This window comes from Scylla paramamosain, chromosome 33 (assembly GCF_035594125.1).
Source record: "Scylla paramamosain isolate STU-SP2022 chromosome 33, ASM3559412v1, whole genome shotgun sequence".
In the NCBI taxonomy this organism is placed as follows: Eukaryota; Metazoa; Arthropoda; class Malacostraca; order Decapoda; family Portunidae; genus Scylla; species Scylla paramamosain.
This window is the reverse complement of record NC_087183.1, coordinates 12926855-12942318: the sequence shown is the minus strand read 5'-3', so window position 1 is coordinate 12942318 and position 15464 is coordinate 12926855. Positions and strand designations below refer to the sequence as shown.

At 39.3% G+C, this 15464-nt stretch overlaps 1 long non-coding RNA gene across 2 annotated transcripts in view; it reads left to right on the top strand.

The window, feature by feature from the left end:
• LOC135089722 (uncharacterized) overlaps positions 1-7809 on the top strand; it is a 259283-nt gene extending 251474 nt beyond the window's left edge. Inside the window, exons 8-9 of one of the 2 annotated variants that reach the window (XR_010261610.1) lie at positions 558-593; positions 7437-7809. This is a non-coding gene — a long non-coding RNA (uncharacterized LOC135089722). The remainder of the gene's footprint in view (positions 1-557; positions 594-7436) is intronic. The other variant, XR_010261611.1, reaches the window with a different exon arrangement.
• Positions 7810-15464: the final 7655 nt, after the last annotated feature.

The window sequence follows — 15464 nt, the reverse complement described above, 5'->3', positions numbered from 1 at the left end:
AGCTTCTGCTGCGGACATGAGGACTCCTACTTCCTCCTCCTCCTCCTTCTCCTCCTCCTCCTCCTCCTCCTTCTCCTCCTCCTCCTCCTCTTGTTAACGCTTCTACTGCTCGACCCCCTGTTGTGATTTATTTCTCCTCTCTCTCTCTCTCGCTCTCTCTCTCTCTCTCTCTCTCTCTCTCTCTCTCTCTCTCTCTCTCTCTCTCTCTCTCTCTCTCTCTCTCTCTCAAGTATCGTGTTGTTTTTTTCTTGTTTTCAGCTTTTTCATTCATAGCTTTTGTTTTTTATGCTTGTTTATTTAACTTTTATTTTTTTATCTTTTGCCAAATTCCTGTTTGCATTTAGTTTAGTTCCCTAGTCTCTTTTTTTCATTCTTATTTTCCTTTTCCTCTTCCTCCTCCTTGTTTGTTTGTTGTTGTGTCTCTTTTTCACTTCATTCTCGCCCTTCTGTATATACTATATTTTTTATTCTTTGTTCTTTGCGTGAATGGAATCAAATTGTGTGGAAGGTATTTGAACTCTTTTATTTATAAGGTTCTTTCTCTTCCTCCCCACCAGATCGTGACGTCTTCATGCACCTGACCTCATTACCTGGTGAGTCGGAAAGTTGTTATTTACCTTATTTTTCACTTTTTTTTTTAATTAACCAGTATTGAATGTTTGATTAATTAATTGGTTCACTGGTATTTTCTACTTTTTTTTCAAATTCGAAGATTGGAAGGTATTTTCCAGGTACGTGTATTTGTGATTTAATTTTTATTTCTGTGTTTTTTTTTTTTCTGTTGATTATTTTATTTATTTTTATTTTTTTTTATTAATTGATTTACTGGTGTCTTCTAATATTCGTCGGTTTATCATTGTTCTTGTTTTCATTTTATCAATATATTTTTTGTTTCGTTTCGTGTTTTATTCGTTCCATCGCATTGTTTGGTGTGTGTCTCTGTGTGGTGTGTGTGTGTGTGTGTGTGTGTGTGTGTGTGGTGTGTGTGTGTGTGTGTGTGTGTGTGTGTGTTTTCAGTGATTGCCTTCTCTTCTGTCGCTCATCTTTTTTTTACTCACTGGAAATAATCTTGCTTTTCTCTTTCTCGCCTCTGCACGTGACCTAAACCTTGGCACTGTACTTACTCGCTTCCGCTTCCTCTTCTTCATCGTCCTCGTCTTTGTTCTCTTTCTCTTTTCAATATACTTCTTTCTCCTTGTCCTTCTTCCTCTTGTCTTCCTTCCCCTTGTCTTCTTTCTCGACCACCACCACCACTACTGTCACTACCTCCTCCTCCTCCTCCTCCTCCTCCTCCCTCCTCCTCGTGAATGACCCATAATGTCTATTCTTCTTTAATCTTTCTTCGTATATTCATCTTCGTTTGTTTTCCCCGTTACTACCTCGACATCTACCTCCTCCTCCTCCTCCTCCTCCTCCTCTTTTCCATCCTCTAGCACCACCTTATCTTTAGTATCACTTACGTAACACACTCAGTTGCTCACATATTGATGCTACAAGATATCCACACGTTGCCCTCAAGCACACGTATCCCTTACCTGTTAATTGAATGTTTTTTTCTCCCCGATCCAGTTTTTCTTTTCACTATTTCTGTCCCCGCCAACACACTGTACTCAAAGCCTCGCTCCACATTGCCACTTGATCGTCTACGCTACATCACTACACCACTTGTACTACACCGAAATTGATACCGTTCGCTGACTTTTTTTTTTATATATTGCTTTTATTTATTTTCTTATTTATTTTATTTATTTTTTATTTGTTTATTTATTTATTTATTTATTTATTTTTTTTTTTTTTTTAAGGTTTGGCAGAGTTAGCAGGCCTTTCTTTCGTATTTTTGTTTCAGGAGTGTCAAAGTGTTAGGCCTCCTTTTTTTCCCCTTGTTCGTTGTGGTTTATAGTTAAAAGGCCGTAATAGTAGCCTTAACTCATATCTTTCGTTCTTTTCCTTTGTACTGTTGTGACTTTTATTTGTATTATTGTAGTTCGTGTTCAGTAACGTAGTGAAATGTAATTGTTCAGTGAGATTTTAAAGTTTTTTTTTTTAGTTTGTAATCCTTTCTAATGTTACGTTCTAATACGTTCCTAAGCTTTTAGTTTCCTATATATGATCTTTTCTACTCTCTCTCTCTCTCTCTCTCTCTCTCTCTCTCTCTCTCTCTCTCTCTCTCTCTCTCTCTCTCTCTCTCTCTCTCTCTCTCTCTCTCTCTCTCTCTCTCTCTCTCTCTCTCTCTCTCTCTCGTACACTGAATGTTTCAAGGTCGCGTTACATGTGAGGCGGAATTCAAGTTTCACGGTGGAATTTTAATGGACTTTTTAAGATATTGATCTACCTGCATTTTTTCAAGTACGTTCCTCGTGTCGCTGCCCTGAGCTCTCGGGTGTGTGTGTGTGTGTGTGTGTGTGTGTGTGTGTGTGTGTGTGTGTGTGTGTGTGTGTGTGTGTGTGTGTGTGTCCAAATCCTTATTTTACAATCACGACACACACACACACACACACACACACACACACACACACACACACACACACACACACACACACACACACACACACACACACACACACACACACACACACACTGAGGATTACCACACGTTACCGTCCTCTGATGTACAATAATTCCGTCTTATGTACGATAGTGATAGTCAACAAACAATACGTTAACACACAACACGACTCTGTCTTATCCTACACGAAAAAAAAGACCAAAAAAATAGCACACGAACTGAACCAAATCCTTAAAAAATATCCGCTATGAACAACAAGACGCTAAAAAAGTCGAAAAAAAACGTAGATTTAGTTAATGTATGTTATGAAAGTTGAATATCACTGAATTGACTATATGTCGTGTGTGTGTGTGTGTGTGTGTGTGTGTGTGTGTGTGTGTGTCGGAAGTTTAATATTTCAACCGCTAGAGGCCACTGGTGCATTAGCTGCGGACTGAGGTGTAAAAAGAGCGGTTCGAGGATTGAAGGTCTCGTATTATATGTGTGTCCATCGGTAATAATGTACTGGTGTGGTGGCACTTGTTTAGATCCTGAAGGTGGGAGGGTGTGGTGATTTTTGAAAGGTGTGTTGAATTTTTAGTGTGTTATTTAGGTGTTGGGAGTTTTTTTTATGCTCTTCGTTTTCTCGATTTTCTCTTTTTTTTTTATGATGGCTTGAAAGGAGGTTTCATGTTTCATGTCTTCCAGTCTTGCTATTTTTGCTACTACTGCGGATACTACTACTACTACTGCTACTACTACTACGACTATGACTACTGCTACTGCTACTGCTTCTACTACTATATATGTGATAGAAGTCTTTAAGTGGTATTAGGGTTATAACAACGGGGATGTAAGCAAAATTCTTACGATCAGCAACCAGGGTAGAACAAGAAATGACGGGTTCAAGCTTGAGAAATTTAGGTTTAGGAAGGAAATAGGAAAAAATTGGTTCTCAAATAGAGTGGTACGAGTAGATGAGTGGAACGGACTCAGTAATCATGTTGTTAGTGCTAGGGCATTAGAGAGCTTTAAGAGAAGATTAGACAGGTTTATGGATGGGGATAATAGATGGAAATAGGTAGGTATATTTCATACAGGGACTGCCACGTGTAAGCCTGATCGCTTCTTGCAGCTTCCCTTATTTCTTATGTTCTTATGTACTACGACTACTACTACTACTATCACACACACACACACACACACACACACACACACACACACACACAGGTGGTTAAAGCCAAATTCGACACGCGAAATGAACAACAAAATTACTTCACATCTGACAATTTTAAGTGAATGACAATATGACGCGTGAGTTAATGGGACCAAATGAACTCACTCATGAATCAGAGCGGACACTCATACAGGTATACATGCACACAGGTTACAAGTACAGATATTACTCATATGTATATTTATGGAATCACCTGGATAAATTTATGCATTTGTCACGGGTAAAGTAAATTGGACTTCTACTGGATTTCTGCGTTAAGTGATTCTGAAGTAGTAGTGGGAAATAGTAAAATAGTATATGGTAGTAGTGAGAACTAATTTATAATAAAGGTGATAGTGATTTGATAGTAATAGTAAAAAATAACACAATAAGTATTAGTACAAGCAGTAATAACTTCCAACAAATGGTAAAGTAATCAATAATCAATAGCAAATATGACAGTGACAAGAGTAATACAAAATAATAAGACAGTTAAGTAAATATTGCTTCTAATAGTAGTAACTTACAAGTAATGGTAGTAATAACGCGAGTTTCTACAAATACTGAGAAAGGTGAAAGAACGTGTAATTCTTAGTAGAAAATGTTCTTTCTTTACACATAAGCATTTTAAGTATTTTTTTTAAGTATTAGTATCTAAGTGTCACTGTAGGAGTCTATAACACTACTGACTGACATTAGTAGAATTTCTTAGAATCCAATACCTTATCGAAATGTGAATCTTATTACAAGTTAACCCGATCCTTCATCTTTCTACTTATTAAGATTCCTTGTTAATATGAATAATGATCAGTATTTAGAGATGTCTGTAAATATTAAACACACACACACACACACACACACACACACACACACACACACACACACACACACACACACACACACAGACAGTAGTCCAAGAAGTGTGTACAGGCCTTGGAAAAGTGGGGTGGAAGCAAAAAGGTCACCACTGGCAAACGGCTCACCTCTAAAAAAGAAAAAAAAAAACAGAGGGGAGTGAAGCATTTCTGAATAACTGGTGAACGAAGCCTGGCCGTGGGTAGGAGACTGAGAACAAGCTGTTGCGTCTTGCACAGAATACCTGAACTTTAACACACACACACACACACACACACACACACACACACACACACACACACACACACACACACACACACACACACACACACATAAAAGTAAACGAAAAATAAGGAAAGGGTAAAAGTTGCTCCACTCACGTTTGTTGTTTGAACTTTTCTTTCAAGTTCTTTTTTTTCATAGTGTTAATAAGTTTTCATATTGTTCATAAGTTAATAAATTGCTGGTGTTAACTTGTATTTTGTTTCACTTAAGTTCGCATTCCTTTTCATTTTTCAATTGTATTAAGAACCTTTAGATCATTCACGTTCAATTTAAATATCCCTTTCAATACTATGGCATCAGTTTCACTATATTTTGCATCTTATTAAAGAATTTTACTAACAGTAGAAGACGTTTGCAAATTTGGAAATCGTTTATAACACTGAATTGGTTATTGTCACTTGCTGTTAAATTCACTGCAGGGAAAGAGATGTTGGTATTAAATTTTAGACATTTCCACTTAAATTCCACTTAGATTAGAACCCATAAGTCACCGCATCCCTGTTATTATTATTCAGTGTTCAGTGTAATGACTGTAATGATTCAAACGTGATGTTGACTTGTTAGGTACGTCCTCATTTCTTCTTTAACACCTGATCCTTTTTTTTATCAATCTGATCTTCACACATTGACACTCAGATCAGAACCCTTAGGTCATTTGCTCTCACTTACTGTCATTTAGTGTGAAGTGAAATGAGTTAAACGTGATTCTGACTTGCAAGATGTGTACTCATTACAACTTTAACACCTGGTTCATTTCATCAAGCTGATCTCCACCTTCGTCGCATCGCTTGGTCCTAAAAATGTATTGCCTCCTCCCCAGCTATTCCATCTCCACCTCCCACAATTCCCTTACGCGTCGCCCTGCGGTTCCCTCATTTTTCCTTCTCGCTTTTCATTTTTTTCTTCATTTCACAAGGTATTTCTCACGCTCTTTTATTCTCGTCCATCCACTTCACCCCAGCCATTCCACCTCAATCTTATCCAATACTAACTTTCCTCCAACTCATCACTCCTACTTTTCCTCCTCCTCCTCCTCCTCCTCCTCCTCCTCCTCCTCCTCCTCCTCCTCCTCCTCCTCCTCCTCATCTTTCTCGTAACCTCCCCGTTCCCATCACCCACTTTCATCTCCGTCTCTTCTTTCCTTCATCCTTTCAGTTTGTTCCTTCCTCTTTTTCTCCAGTTTCCTCCTTCACACTTGCCTCCCTCCCTCCTTCTTTCTCGACCTCCTTCTTCCTCTCCTTCATTTAAAGTTATACCCTCCACTCTTCCCTTCTTACCTCTTCCTCCCTCATCCCCTCTCTCTCTCTCCCATCCCACTCCTCTCTCCCCGACTACCTGTGCTCTTCACCTGTTCTCCTTTGTAGCTACCTGTGGGAAATTAATTGAAGGTAATCAGTACAAAGAAAGTAATCTGTTTTTTTTTTTACGCTGTTTTTTGGGGTATTTTTCGATATATAAGCAGCTTCGTTTGTATAGGTTTGAATTTTGTTTTGCTGCTGGTAGTGGTGGTGGTGGTGGTGGTGGTGGTGGTAGCGGTGGTGGTTGTTGTGGTGTTCGTGAGGGAAACTTTGCATGTGCGGAAGGGAAACATAGACCCTTAGTTTACATACATAACTTTTGTAGTTCAGACTAACACACACACACACACACACACACACACACACACACACACACACACACACACACACAGAGAGAGAGAGAGAGAGAGAGAGAGAGAGAGAGAGAGAGAGAGAGAGAGAGAGAGAGAGAGAGAGAGAGAGAGAGAGAGAGAGAGAGAGAGAGAGAGAGAGAGAGAGAGAGAGAGAGAGAGAGACAGAGACAGAGAGAGAGAGAGAGAGAGAGAGAGAGAGAGAGAGAGAGAGAGAGAGAGAGAGAGAGAGAGAGAGAGGGGGGGATGGTCAGGGTAGATCACATTAATAATATCGCCACCTATTGAATAATTAATCAGTGTTCTAGCTGAGTGCGTCGCCTAACGAATGATTGAGCCTCGCCTGCCAGCCTCAATGGACATCTAAATGCATTACGCGTTCTCATGTTATTTTGCACCTGGCAGAATGAGTGAATAAATAAATTGTTCTCCTCGCCACCTACCTGGACAGGATTTTGTTATTTTTTTGTGAGTTTATTTTATTTGATGTGTTTACGTGTTGTTATTTTTTCTTGTGCATTTTATTTTATATGATGCGGTGCTTAGTTATTTATTTATTTATTTTTTTCCATGATTACTTTGGTGAAGACTTTGATGACATTGTTGTCAGTGGTATTATTATTATTATTTATTTATTTTTTTTTTTTTTTTGCTTTGCTGTGTTGTTTATGTAATTCTGTGTAACGCGATTTTGTATTAATTTTTCTTGTTCTTGTCGTTATTATTATTACTTATTTACATTATTATTATTATTATTATTATTATTATTATTGGTGGTGGTATATATATATATATATATATATATATATATATATATATATATATATATATATATATATATATATATATATATATATATATATATATATATATATCCTGAGATTTTAAATGACGCAAGGTAAAAAAAAAAAAAACTGTCTTAACCATATATTATTCCCCTTCGACAGTTGCACGGTGACTAGTCACAAGAGTGGGCGTGGCTCATGTCAGCGATGCCTGGTAGTTGCCAGTTTGTCTCCAGACGAAACTATTCCATCAGCACCCCAACTGATGTGTATGGCAGTGTAAGATTAAGTAGAACACCACAGAAAACAATAACAACAAAAATAACAAGAACGGCACCACCACCACCACCACCACCACTGCAGACGGAATGAAAAGATGCCAATCCTCCCTCATTTTATCCCTCGCTCTCCCAAAAGTTGTGAATAAAATGAAGTTATAATTCCCACCAACTTCGCAAGTTAAGAGATTTTTTCTTTATTTTATTTCTTACATCAAGGAACAGAAATAATCTAACTTTTGAAAGCAGAGAGAGAGAGAGAGAGAGAGAGAGAGAGAGAGAGAGAGAGAGAGAGAGAGACCTAGACCTTCCCTCTTTTCACTTTCACATTTCCTTCCCACGCTCTCTCTCTCTCTCTCTCTCTCTCTCTCTCTCTCTCTCTCTCTCTCTCTCTCTCTCTCTCTCTCTCTCTCTCTCTCTCTTCTTCTTCGTCTTCGTCTTCGTCTTCTTCTTCTTCTTCTTCTTCTTCTTCTTCGTCTTCGTCTTCTTCTTCTTCTTCTTTTCTTTTTCTTCTTCTTCTCCTCCCATCCTTCTTCTCTGAGTCTTTCTCTGCCTCCTTGCTTCCCTCCTCTGTTCTTTTCCTCTCCCGTTCCTTGTCTTTACCATTCGTCCCTCTCTTCTCCTTCACTCCTTTCCTCCCTCCCACTCGTTCATTCGCTTCTCTCTTTCCTTCCCTTCCTTCCTCCCTCCTTGATGCCTTTTATTCTCTCCGTCTCTCTCTCTTCTCTTTTTATTCCATCTTCTTTTCTGTCTCTAATTCTTATACATTTTTCCATTATTTTTTCTTCCTTCTGTTTGCCTTGCTATCGTTTCTTATTCTTCTTTCTTTTCTTATTATACTTTCCTCCCTCTCTCTTTATTTTTCCTCTTTCATCCCTTAGTTTTTTTTTTCAACCTCATTCCTGCCTCTTTTTCTTCTTATACTTCATTTTTACCTCTTTCCGTCCTTTTTATCGTTTTTTTCTTACTCCTCTTCCTCCTTTACTCCGCCATCCTTTCCTTTGACCACTGTCTTGCTGCTTCTTTCTCTCTCCCACTTCTTTCATTTCCTCACTCTTTCCTTCATCACCTTCATGCCAGTTTCCTTCCTCTTCTCTCCTTCCATTTTTTTTTCCGTCCTCTTCTCCTCTCTTTCCTTCATTATCTTCTCTTCCTCCCTCATTTTCCGTCCTTTCCTTCCCTGCTTCCTCTTAATTTTCTCCTTCCTTCCCTGCTGTTATGTTCTTTTCCTTTCTTCCCCCTCCTCCTTTCCCTCCATTCTTTCCTTCCTCTGTCCTTTTCTTGCCAGTTTCCTACGTTATCTTCCCTCTTTCTCTCCTTCGTTGCTCCATTACCATTTTTCCCTCCTCTCCCTCCTTGTCTCCTCTCCCATTTCCTCCTGTCAGTCGGAACTTGGAAAATGCCCCCCATGTCTGTGCTCCCTAAGTTATTAAACAGACTCGACCTACGCTATTGGAGTGGAGGTTAAAGTCAGTTATTAAAGAATGGTTAATTTGTGCATCTGTCCTGCGCCATATTGTGTTGTGCAGGCTGTTTGTGGATTCGTTCGCTAGTTGGTTGGTTCTTTTTAAGCCACAAGCGACGTGTTTTTTTTTTTTTTTTTTATGTATTTATTATGGAAGGCATATTTGGGAGAGTTTCGTTCATGTTTATTATTATTGGTGTTGTTTATATGATTGCTTGCTGTGTGTGTGTGTGTGTGTGTGTGTGTGTGTGTGTGTGTGTGTGTGTGTTCATTCTTTACTGTTCTGTTTTTAATGTTGTTTGTCACTGTGTGGAAAATATTGATAGGCATTAGGAGAACTGAGTCGTACAAAACAGTTTTATTATTGGCGCTGCTGTTTGTAGTAATAGTAGTGATGGTGGTAGTGGTGGTGGTAGTAGTAGTAGTAGTAGTAGTAGTAGTAGTAGTAGTAGTAGTAGTAGTAGTAGAGGAGAAAGAGGAGGAGAGCAAGAAATCACATAATTCTAGATAATAATAATAGATTTCCTTCTCATCCTTTTGACCTCCATTTTCCTCTTCCTACTCTACCCCCCCCTTCTTCCCCTTTCCCTCCACCACCACCACCACCACCACCACCACTACTACTACCACTACTTCACCCCGCCACAAAACTTGTCCAAACAGCAGACGATACAAACTTCCCAATCTTCCTTCCCTAGAGAGGAGTCACAGTGGAGACTACGAACCTCTTTGTGACCTTTCATATCGCCAACATCTCCCTCCCGTAGCTTTTCGGACTCCAAACCTGCGTGGATCGAGTACCGAAGAATAACCAAACTCAAGGAATACGTGTCAAAACAAAAGACTGTCGTGCTTATCGGGGTGTTTTTGTCCCCTTGAGGTCGTGGTGGTGGTGGTGGTGGTGGTGGTGGTTGAGTTTGATAAGCCAACCGAGAGATGGCGTTAGTGCTTTGTTTATCTTCCTTTTTTCTTTTTTTTTTACTGTACTCCGTTTTCTCTTTGACTTCGTTTGATTTTTCTTCTCTTTATTTATTCATTTATTTATTCTTTAGGTTTGTTTTTGGTGTTTTGTCTTCAGTTTCATTTATATATTTCCATTATCTTATCCTCTCATTTATTATTTACATATTTATCATTCATTATCATTTAGAATACTGCTAGTAATGGTGTAGGACAAATATTTCCTTTCCCTTGCTTTGCACCTAAGAAAACTTTGCTCTTCGTTTGGTCATGTTGGAAGTACTGGGGGTGATGATAATTCTTCTCACTTTTCTATCTTACTGTCATACTAATGGACCTCTTAGGCAACAGTGTTCCCGTTTTCTCATTTTGTATATTTCCTGTGTTTCCTCTCTTCTCGTTCTCGTCCTTGTTTTCGTCTTCCTCTTCAAAGTAATCTTTCAGCCCTCACCCGAAGAGGAGGAAGAAGAGGAGGAGGAGGAGGAGGAGCTAGAGAAGGAAGAGGAAGAAGTTGAGGGTATCTACAGAATCTGATCATCTTAGTAGAAGCTTAACGGAGTGGGAGGGAAAGGAGGTGGAGGAGGAGGAGGAGGAGAGGGAAAAAGATCGAACATTCCTTTTTCTCTCCCCTCGTTTTTCAGATCCCCTCCCTTCCCTCCTCCTCTAACATTCTTCCTCCAACCACTTGCCTTTTTCCAGCTTTTTCCCTCATTCTTTCCTCCCCTGTATTTCCCTTTATTCTATCTTTCTCCCTATTGTGTTCCTGTCTTTATCATCATTTTTCCTCTTCCCTCATCCTGTCCTTATCCTGTGACCTCCTCTCCTCATTTTTCTGCCTTCCGCTTCACCTCTCTTTATCACCTATCCTCTTTCATTTTTTTCTGCTCTTCTTCCCCCTTCGTTCTTTCTTCCCTTTTTCATTTTTCATTTCCATTCACTCTGACCTTTTCTCTTCCTTTGCAGTTCTTTTAGTTTTGTTTTTTCCATGTCTTTTTATATTTTCATCTTTTTTTTTCTCCATCTCCCTTTTCATCATGTCTCTCTTACTTTTATTTTTCATTCCATCTTCCTTCTTATGCAGTTTATCTCTTCATTTTTTCCTTCCACTTTTCCTCCCCTTTTGTATCCATTCTACTACGTTTATTTTTTTCTTTTTCTCTTCCTCTTTTTTCCTCTTCCTCTTTTTTTTTCCTTCCTCTTCCTCCATGCCCTTCCAACCACTCCACCATTTTTTTCCGTTTTGCCACCCCATCTTTTCTCCTTTTCCTCCTTCTCCTCCTCCTCATCCTCCTCCTCCTCCTCCTCCTCCTCCTCCTCCCTTTCCTCTCTTCCCACGTAACAGTTTCCTTACACTCTTCCCCCACATCTTTTTTTCCCTCTTCCATTTCCTCCAACCTCCCTTGTGTCCATTTTTATCTGTTATATGTTCTTCCTCTTCACTCCTTCCTCTATTTCTTTCTCTCCTGTATCTTTATCTCTCGTTTCTATGCTGTGCCTTAAATTTTCATGGTTTATATATTTTGCTTCATTTATTCCTTATCTTTTCCTTCAAATCATTCAATCTTTTTTTTTCTTACCTTATGCCATGACTTCTTTCTTTGCATGGTACGTATTGTTCTTCTCTTCTATTCATTTTGTACCTTTCCATCTTCCTTTCCTTCCATTCCATCAATTCTTCCTTACTTTCACCTCATATCCAACCACTGATATTTTCCTCTCCTCTTAAACATCCTCTCCTCTTTCCCTATTCCATTTTCAGCACCCTTTCCATCTCGTCCTCTTCCGCCGCGTCTGAGGTCTTGGGTAACAATCCAACGAACTTCTTATCACGAGTAATTTCCTTTTGGTTTCCGTCCGAGAATATATTTAATTTCATGGTCAGTTTTCTCCTTTGTGGTGCGGCCGTCGCTGGTCACCTTGGGGAAGAGAATTTCAGGCTTTAGAGGAGAAGTGCTTCGAGTTTTTCGCTGGCTTTATTGCATCCTGGTGCCTCCCTTCTCCTCCTCCTCCTCCTCCTCTTCCTCCTCCTCCTCCTTCTTCTCCTCCTTCTCCCTCTCCTTCGACCACCTCTTGCGCAGGCTTAAGAGTTGTGGTGATGGTGGTGGTGGTGGTAGTGGCGGCGGTGGTGGTGGTGGTTTCCTTTGTCGTCTTGTCAAGTTGGAATAAAAGATCACTTGTCAAAGTTTGTGGATGGATGGAGATGTATCGGGGAGTGAATGTTAGGGGGAACGGGGATAGTTGGGGGGAGAGAGAGAGAGAGAGAGAGAGAGAGAGAGAGAGAGAGAGAGAGAGAGAGAGAGAGAGAGAGAGAGGAAGCGGTAACGGCATATATTTTATTCTTTTAGTGATTTATGTAGGAACGCGCACACCTACACACACACACACACACACACACACACACACACACACACACACACACACACACACACACACACACACACACACACACACACACACACACACACACACACACACACACAAGCCTAAGTTATCACTTTTCAGCATCACTTCAAGCATTTTCTTTGAAACTATAATCGTGCAAAGCCTCTCTTTTTCTTCTTTCCCTTCCGTCACCTTTCTCTGCTTCGCACCCTCTCTCTTCTTTCTTCTTTTCTATGTCACTATTTCTCATCCATTTGGCTCAGACAGAAGAGAGACAGACTGAACAAGTCAGTCGCTTTTCAACACTTTTTACCGAATGAGTCAAAAGCAATTAACTGATTCGCTTGGCTCGTGCCTCTTGAAGATGAGAGAGTGTAGCATATTCTTTATCTGATCTTAACTAATCTAACGTAACTTTAATATAAACTAATTTAACATACATATTGAATTGGTTAGACAAGTGTGTAGACTATAGTGGTGAGAAAATACAGGTGAATGCAGATTTTTTATTTCTCTGGCGTTTCCACGAACATTAAACAAGTATTCTCTCAGAAGAAGAATAAAAAAGATTGCCTGTCACAACGTTAGAGAAATAGAGATCTCTTTCATCCTGTGTTTCCTCATCGTCACAATCCTTAACAAACACAACAAACACGTCACCTTTTGTATGTTTATGTTTCGCAATTCGAAAAGCGGATTATTCTCAACATACCGTAACATTTCACAACTTGATGTACTTTTAACAGAAACAGTGATTAATTTATTCACCTCTGCTGGGTTTCTGTATTTTTCATTATAGAAAGTGTGTTGTTTTAATCTTTTATGTTTCTACTTCAGAATTATTACATAATCTAGGAGGATTGAAAAATCATTTGAAGCCACAGGTCAAAAGCTTTAAGAATTTGTTATTGTATTTCTTTCTCGGTACCATTTTACTTTCGCTTTACTAATGGAGAAGATATTTTGCTGATTTTAAACTCCTGACTCCTTCTAATTTCGCATTTAGATTGTTCATAAAGTAACTAGAAGCAGCAGGTTGAAAATTAATGTAACACGGGAGAGCATCTAAACATTTAATTTCTCCGAGATAAACTTTAAACTTTCGACACTTACCAGCTAACACAATAAAGCTTCTCCCAATAAATAGAATCAGCGATATGGAAAGCAAGTGTTAAAGAGGCCAATCCCTCTTTAGAGTAAACAGTAGAGGAGGATATTTAAAAGAGAAAGAGAAGGAAGTGATTTTGGAAGAAAGAAAAGAAACAAGAACAGGAAGAGGAAGGGAAGGAGAAATAAGAAAGATGACCAGTATTTGTCGAGGAATATTATTAAGGTTTAATACACCACGGCGGATCGTTACCAGTAATTCGCCTTGCCACAAAAGCCTGAGTGAAAGATTGCTATGGGCGAGGCAAGGTGTCAGCAGGTACCTACCCATGTCTCAAAGTTTCTACAGGCCACGAGGTGAGAAATGCCAAAAGAGAGAAAGGCTATTTTATGTATGGTATCTGTCAATATTATCTTGGTTACCTTCGCCGCTCAGTATGGCATTACTTGACCCTAGACAGTCCCGGTTGTTTTCGCTCCATTGAATTTATCGGTTAACAAGTTAGTAAGTCAAAGTATCGATTTAAGTGCAGTTAAATGGATTAATCTATGTATTTTATCTCTTCGTTAAGTCCAGAGCCACTAGAGTTTCGTATCTATTTATCCATAGGTTTATATGTTTATCTATCTGTTTATTTAATCGCCTGTGTTTATTTATGTTTATCCATCTGTCTGTTTATCCATCTGTTAAATCAGGCCTCTCAATCAATAAGTTAATCCATCAATTCCAGTTTAGCCTTCCATCTTAAGCTTAAATCGCTTGTGTGTGTGTGTGTGTGTGTGTGTGTGTGTGTGTGTGTGTGTGTGTGTGTGTGTGTGTGTGGCGACCAGGTGGACATTTACCACTTTTAATTTAAGATCTCAAAGGGAAGAAGAAAACGAAAATTTGATTAAAAGACAGCTGATGAGAGAGGAAGACCAAGGTTGAGGAATGGATTAAAACCCGCAATTTTCTTCCATACCAGTCACTTTTTCTTTCTTTTCTTTCTTTCTTCATCTGTCCTCACGCAGCGCCACACACTCACATCAGCTTGTCCTTCCCTCCTCGTGCCTTGCCCTCATAACATCCACATGCGGCTTAGCTCTCGCAGAAAACGCTTATGTAAAAACCTGAATGTAACTTGAAAATCGCCTGGCCTCTACCAACTGACAGGGCGACTTGTCATTGGCTGCAGTATTCCCTCCCAACGCACTCGACACGCTCAAATACATTACGTTCACTCCAGCAGTCTGGCGTGTAAAAATTGGCGGGGAAAATCTTTATGACGTAGTATATATTTATTCTCTCCACCAAGTCAAATCTGGTGCTGGATAAATAGTAAGTCTAGGATTGGAATGAAGCACGGAGCAAATGGTGATGGTTGGACGAGTTTGGACAGGTTTGGAAGGCTTTTCGTGGCGTTCTTAATGCTATCTCTCTCTCTCTCTCTCTCTCTCTCTCTCTCTCTCTCTCTCTCTCTCTCTCTCTCTCTCTCTCTCTCTCTCTCTCTCTCTCTCTCTCTCTATCCAAGATGAACAAACGAGTGTGAACTATGAACTCTTAATAACTCAAACCTTAAATGAGTGAATGGATTAATGAATGTAGAAAAGAACCCGTAAGTCCCTGAAATTTTGACTTAATAACTGAAGGAGCATAAGCTGTGAAGTCATAGCACTTTAAGCTGTAAATAGATTAATAGGTGAATAATTACGCAAGATCATAAATTCCTAAATTCAAATGTGAATAAATGAACAAGAGTGCGAGCAGTGAATCATTGATTAGACCCTGAATAAATGTAGAAGTTAATCAATAAACTAACAAACTGCAGATGAAGAACTAATTAGAGAATGAATAATCCAATCTGTTAACGATGTCATCTAAGCCTCGGATGAAGATTACCTGAATAAATTCATTAATATATAAGTTGATGAATTAAATAAACGACAGAATGGCATGCAGATGTCCTGAAAATACACATCACCACCTGTGTCCCACCTGTCCCCCGCGCCCAGGTGAGC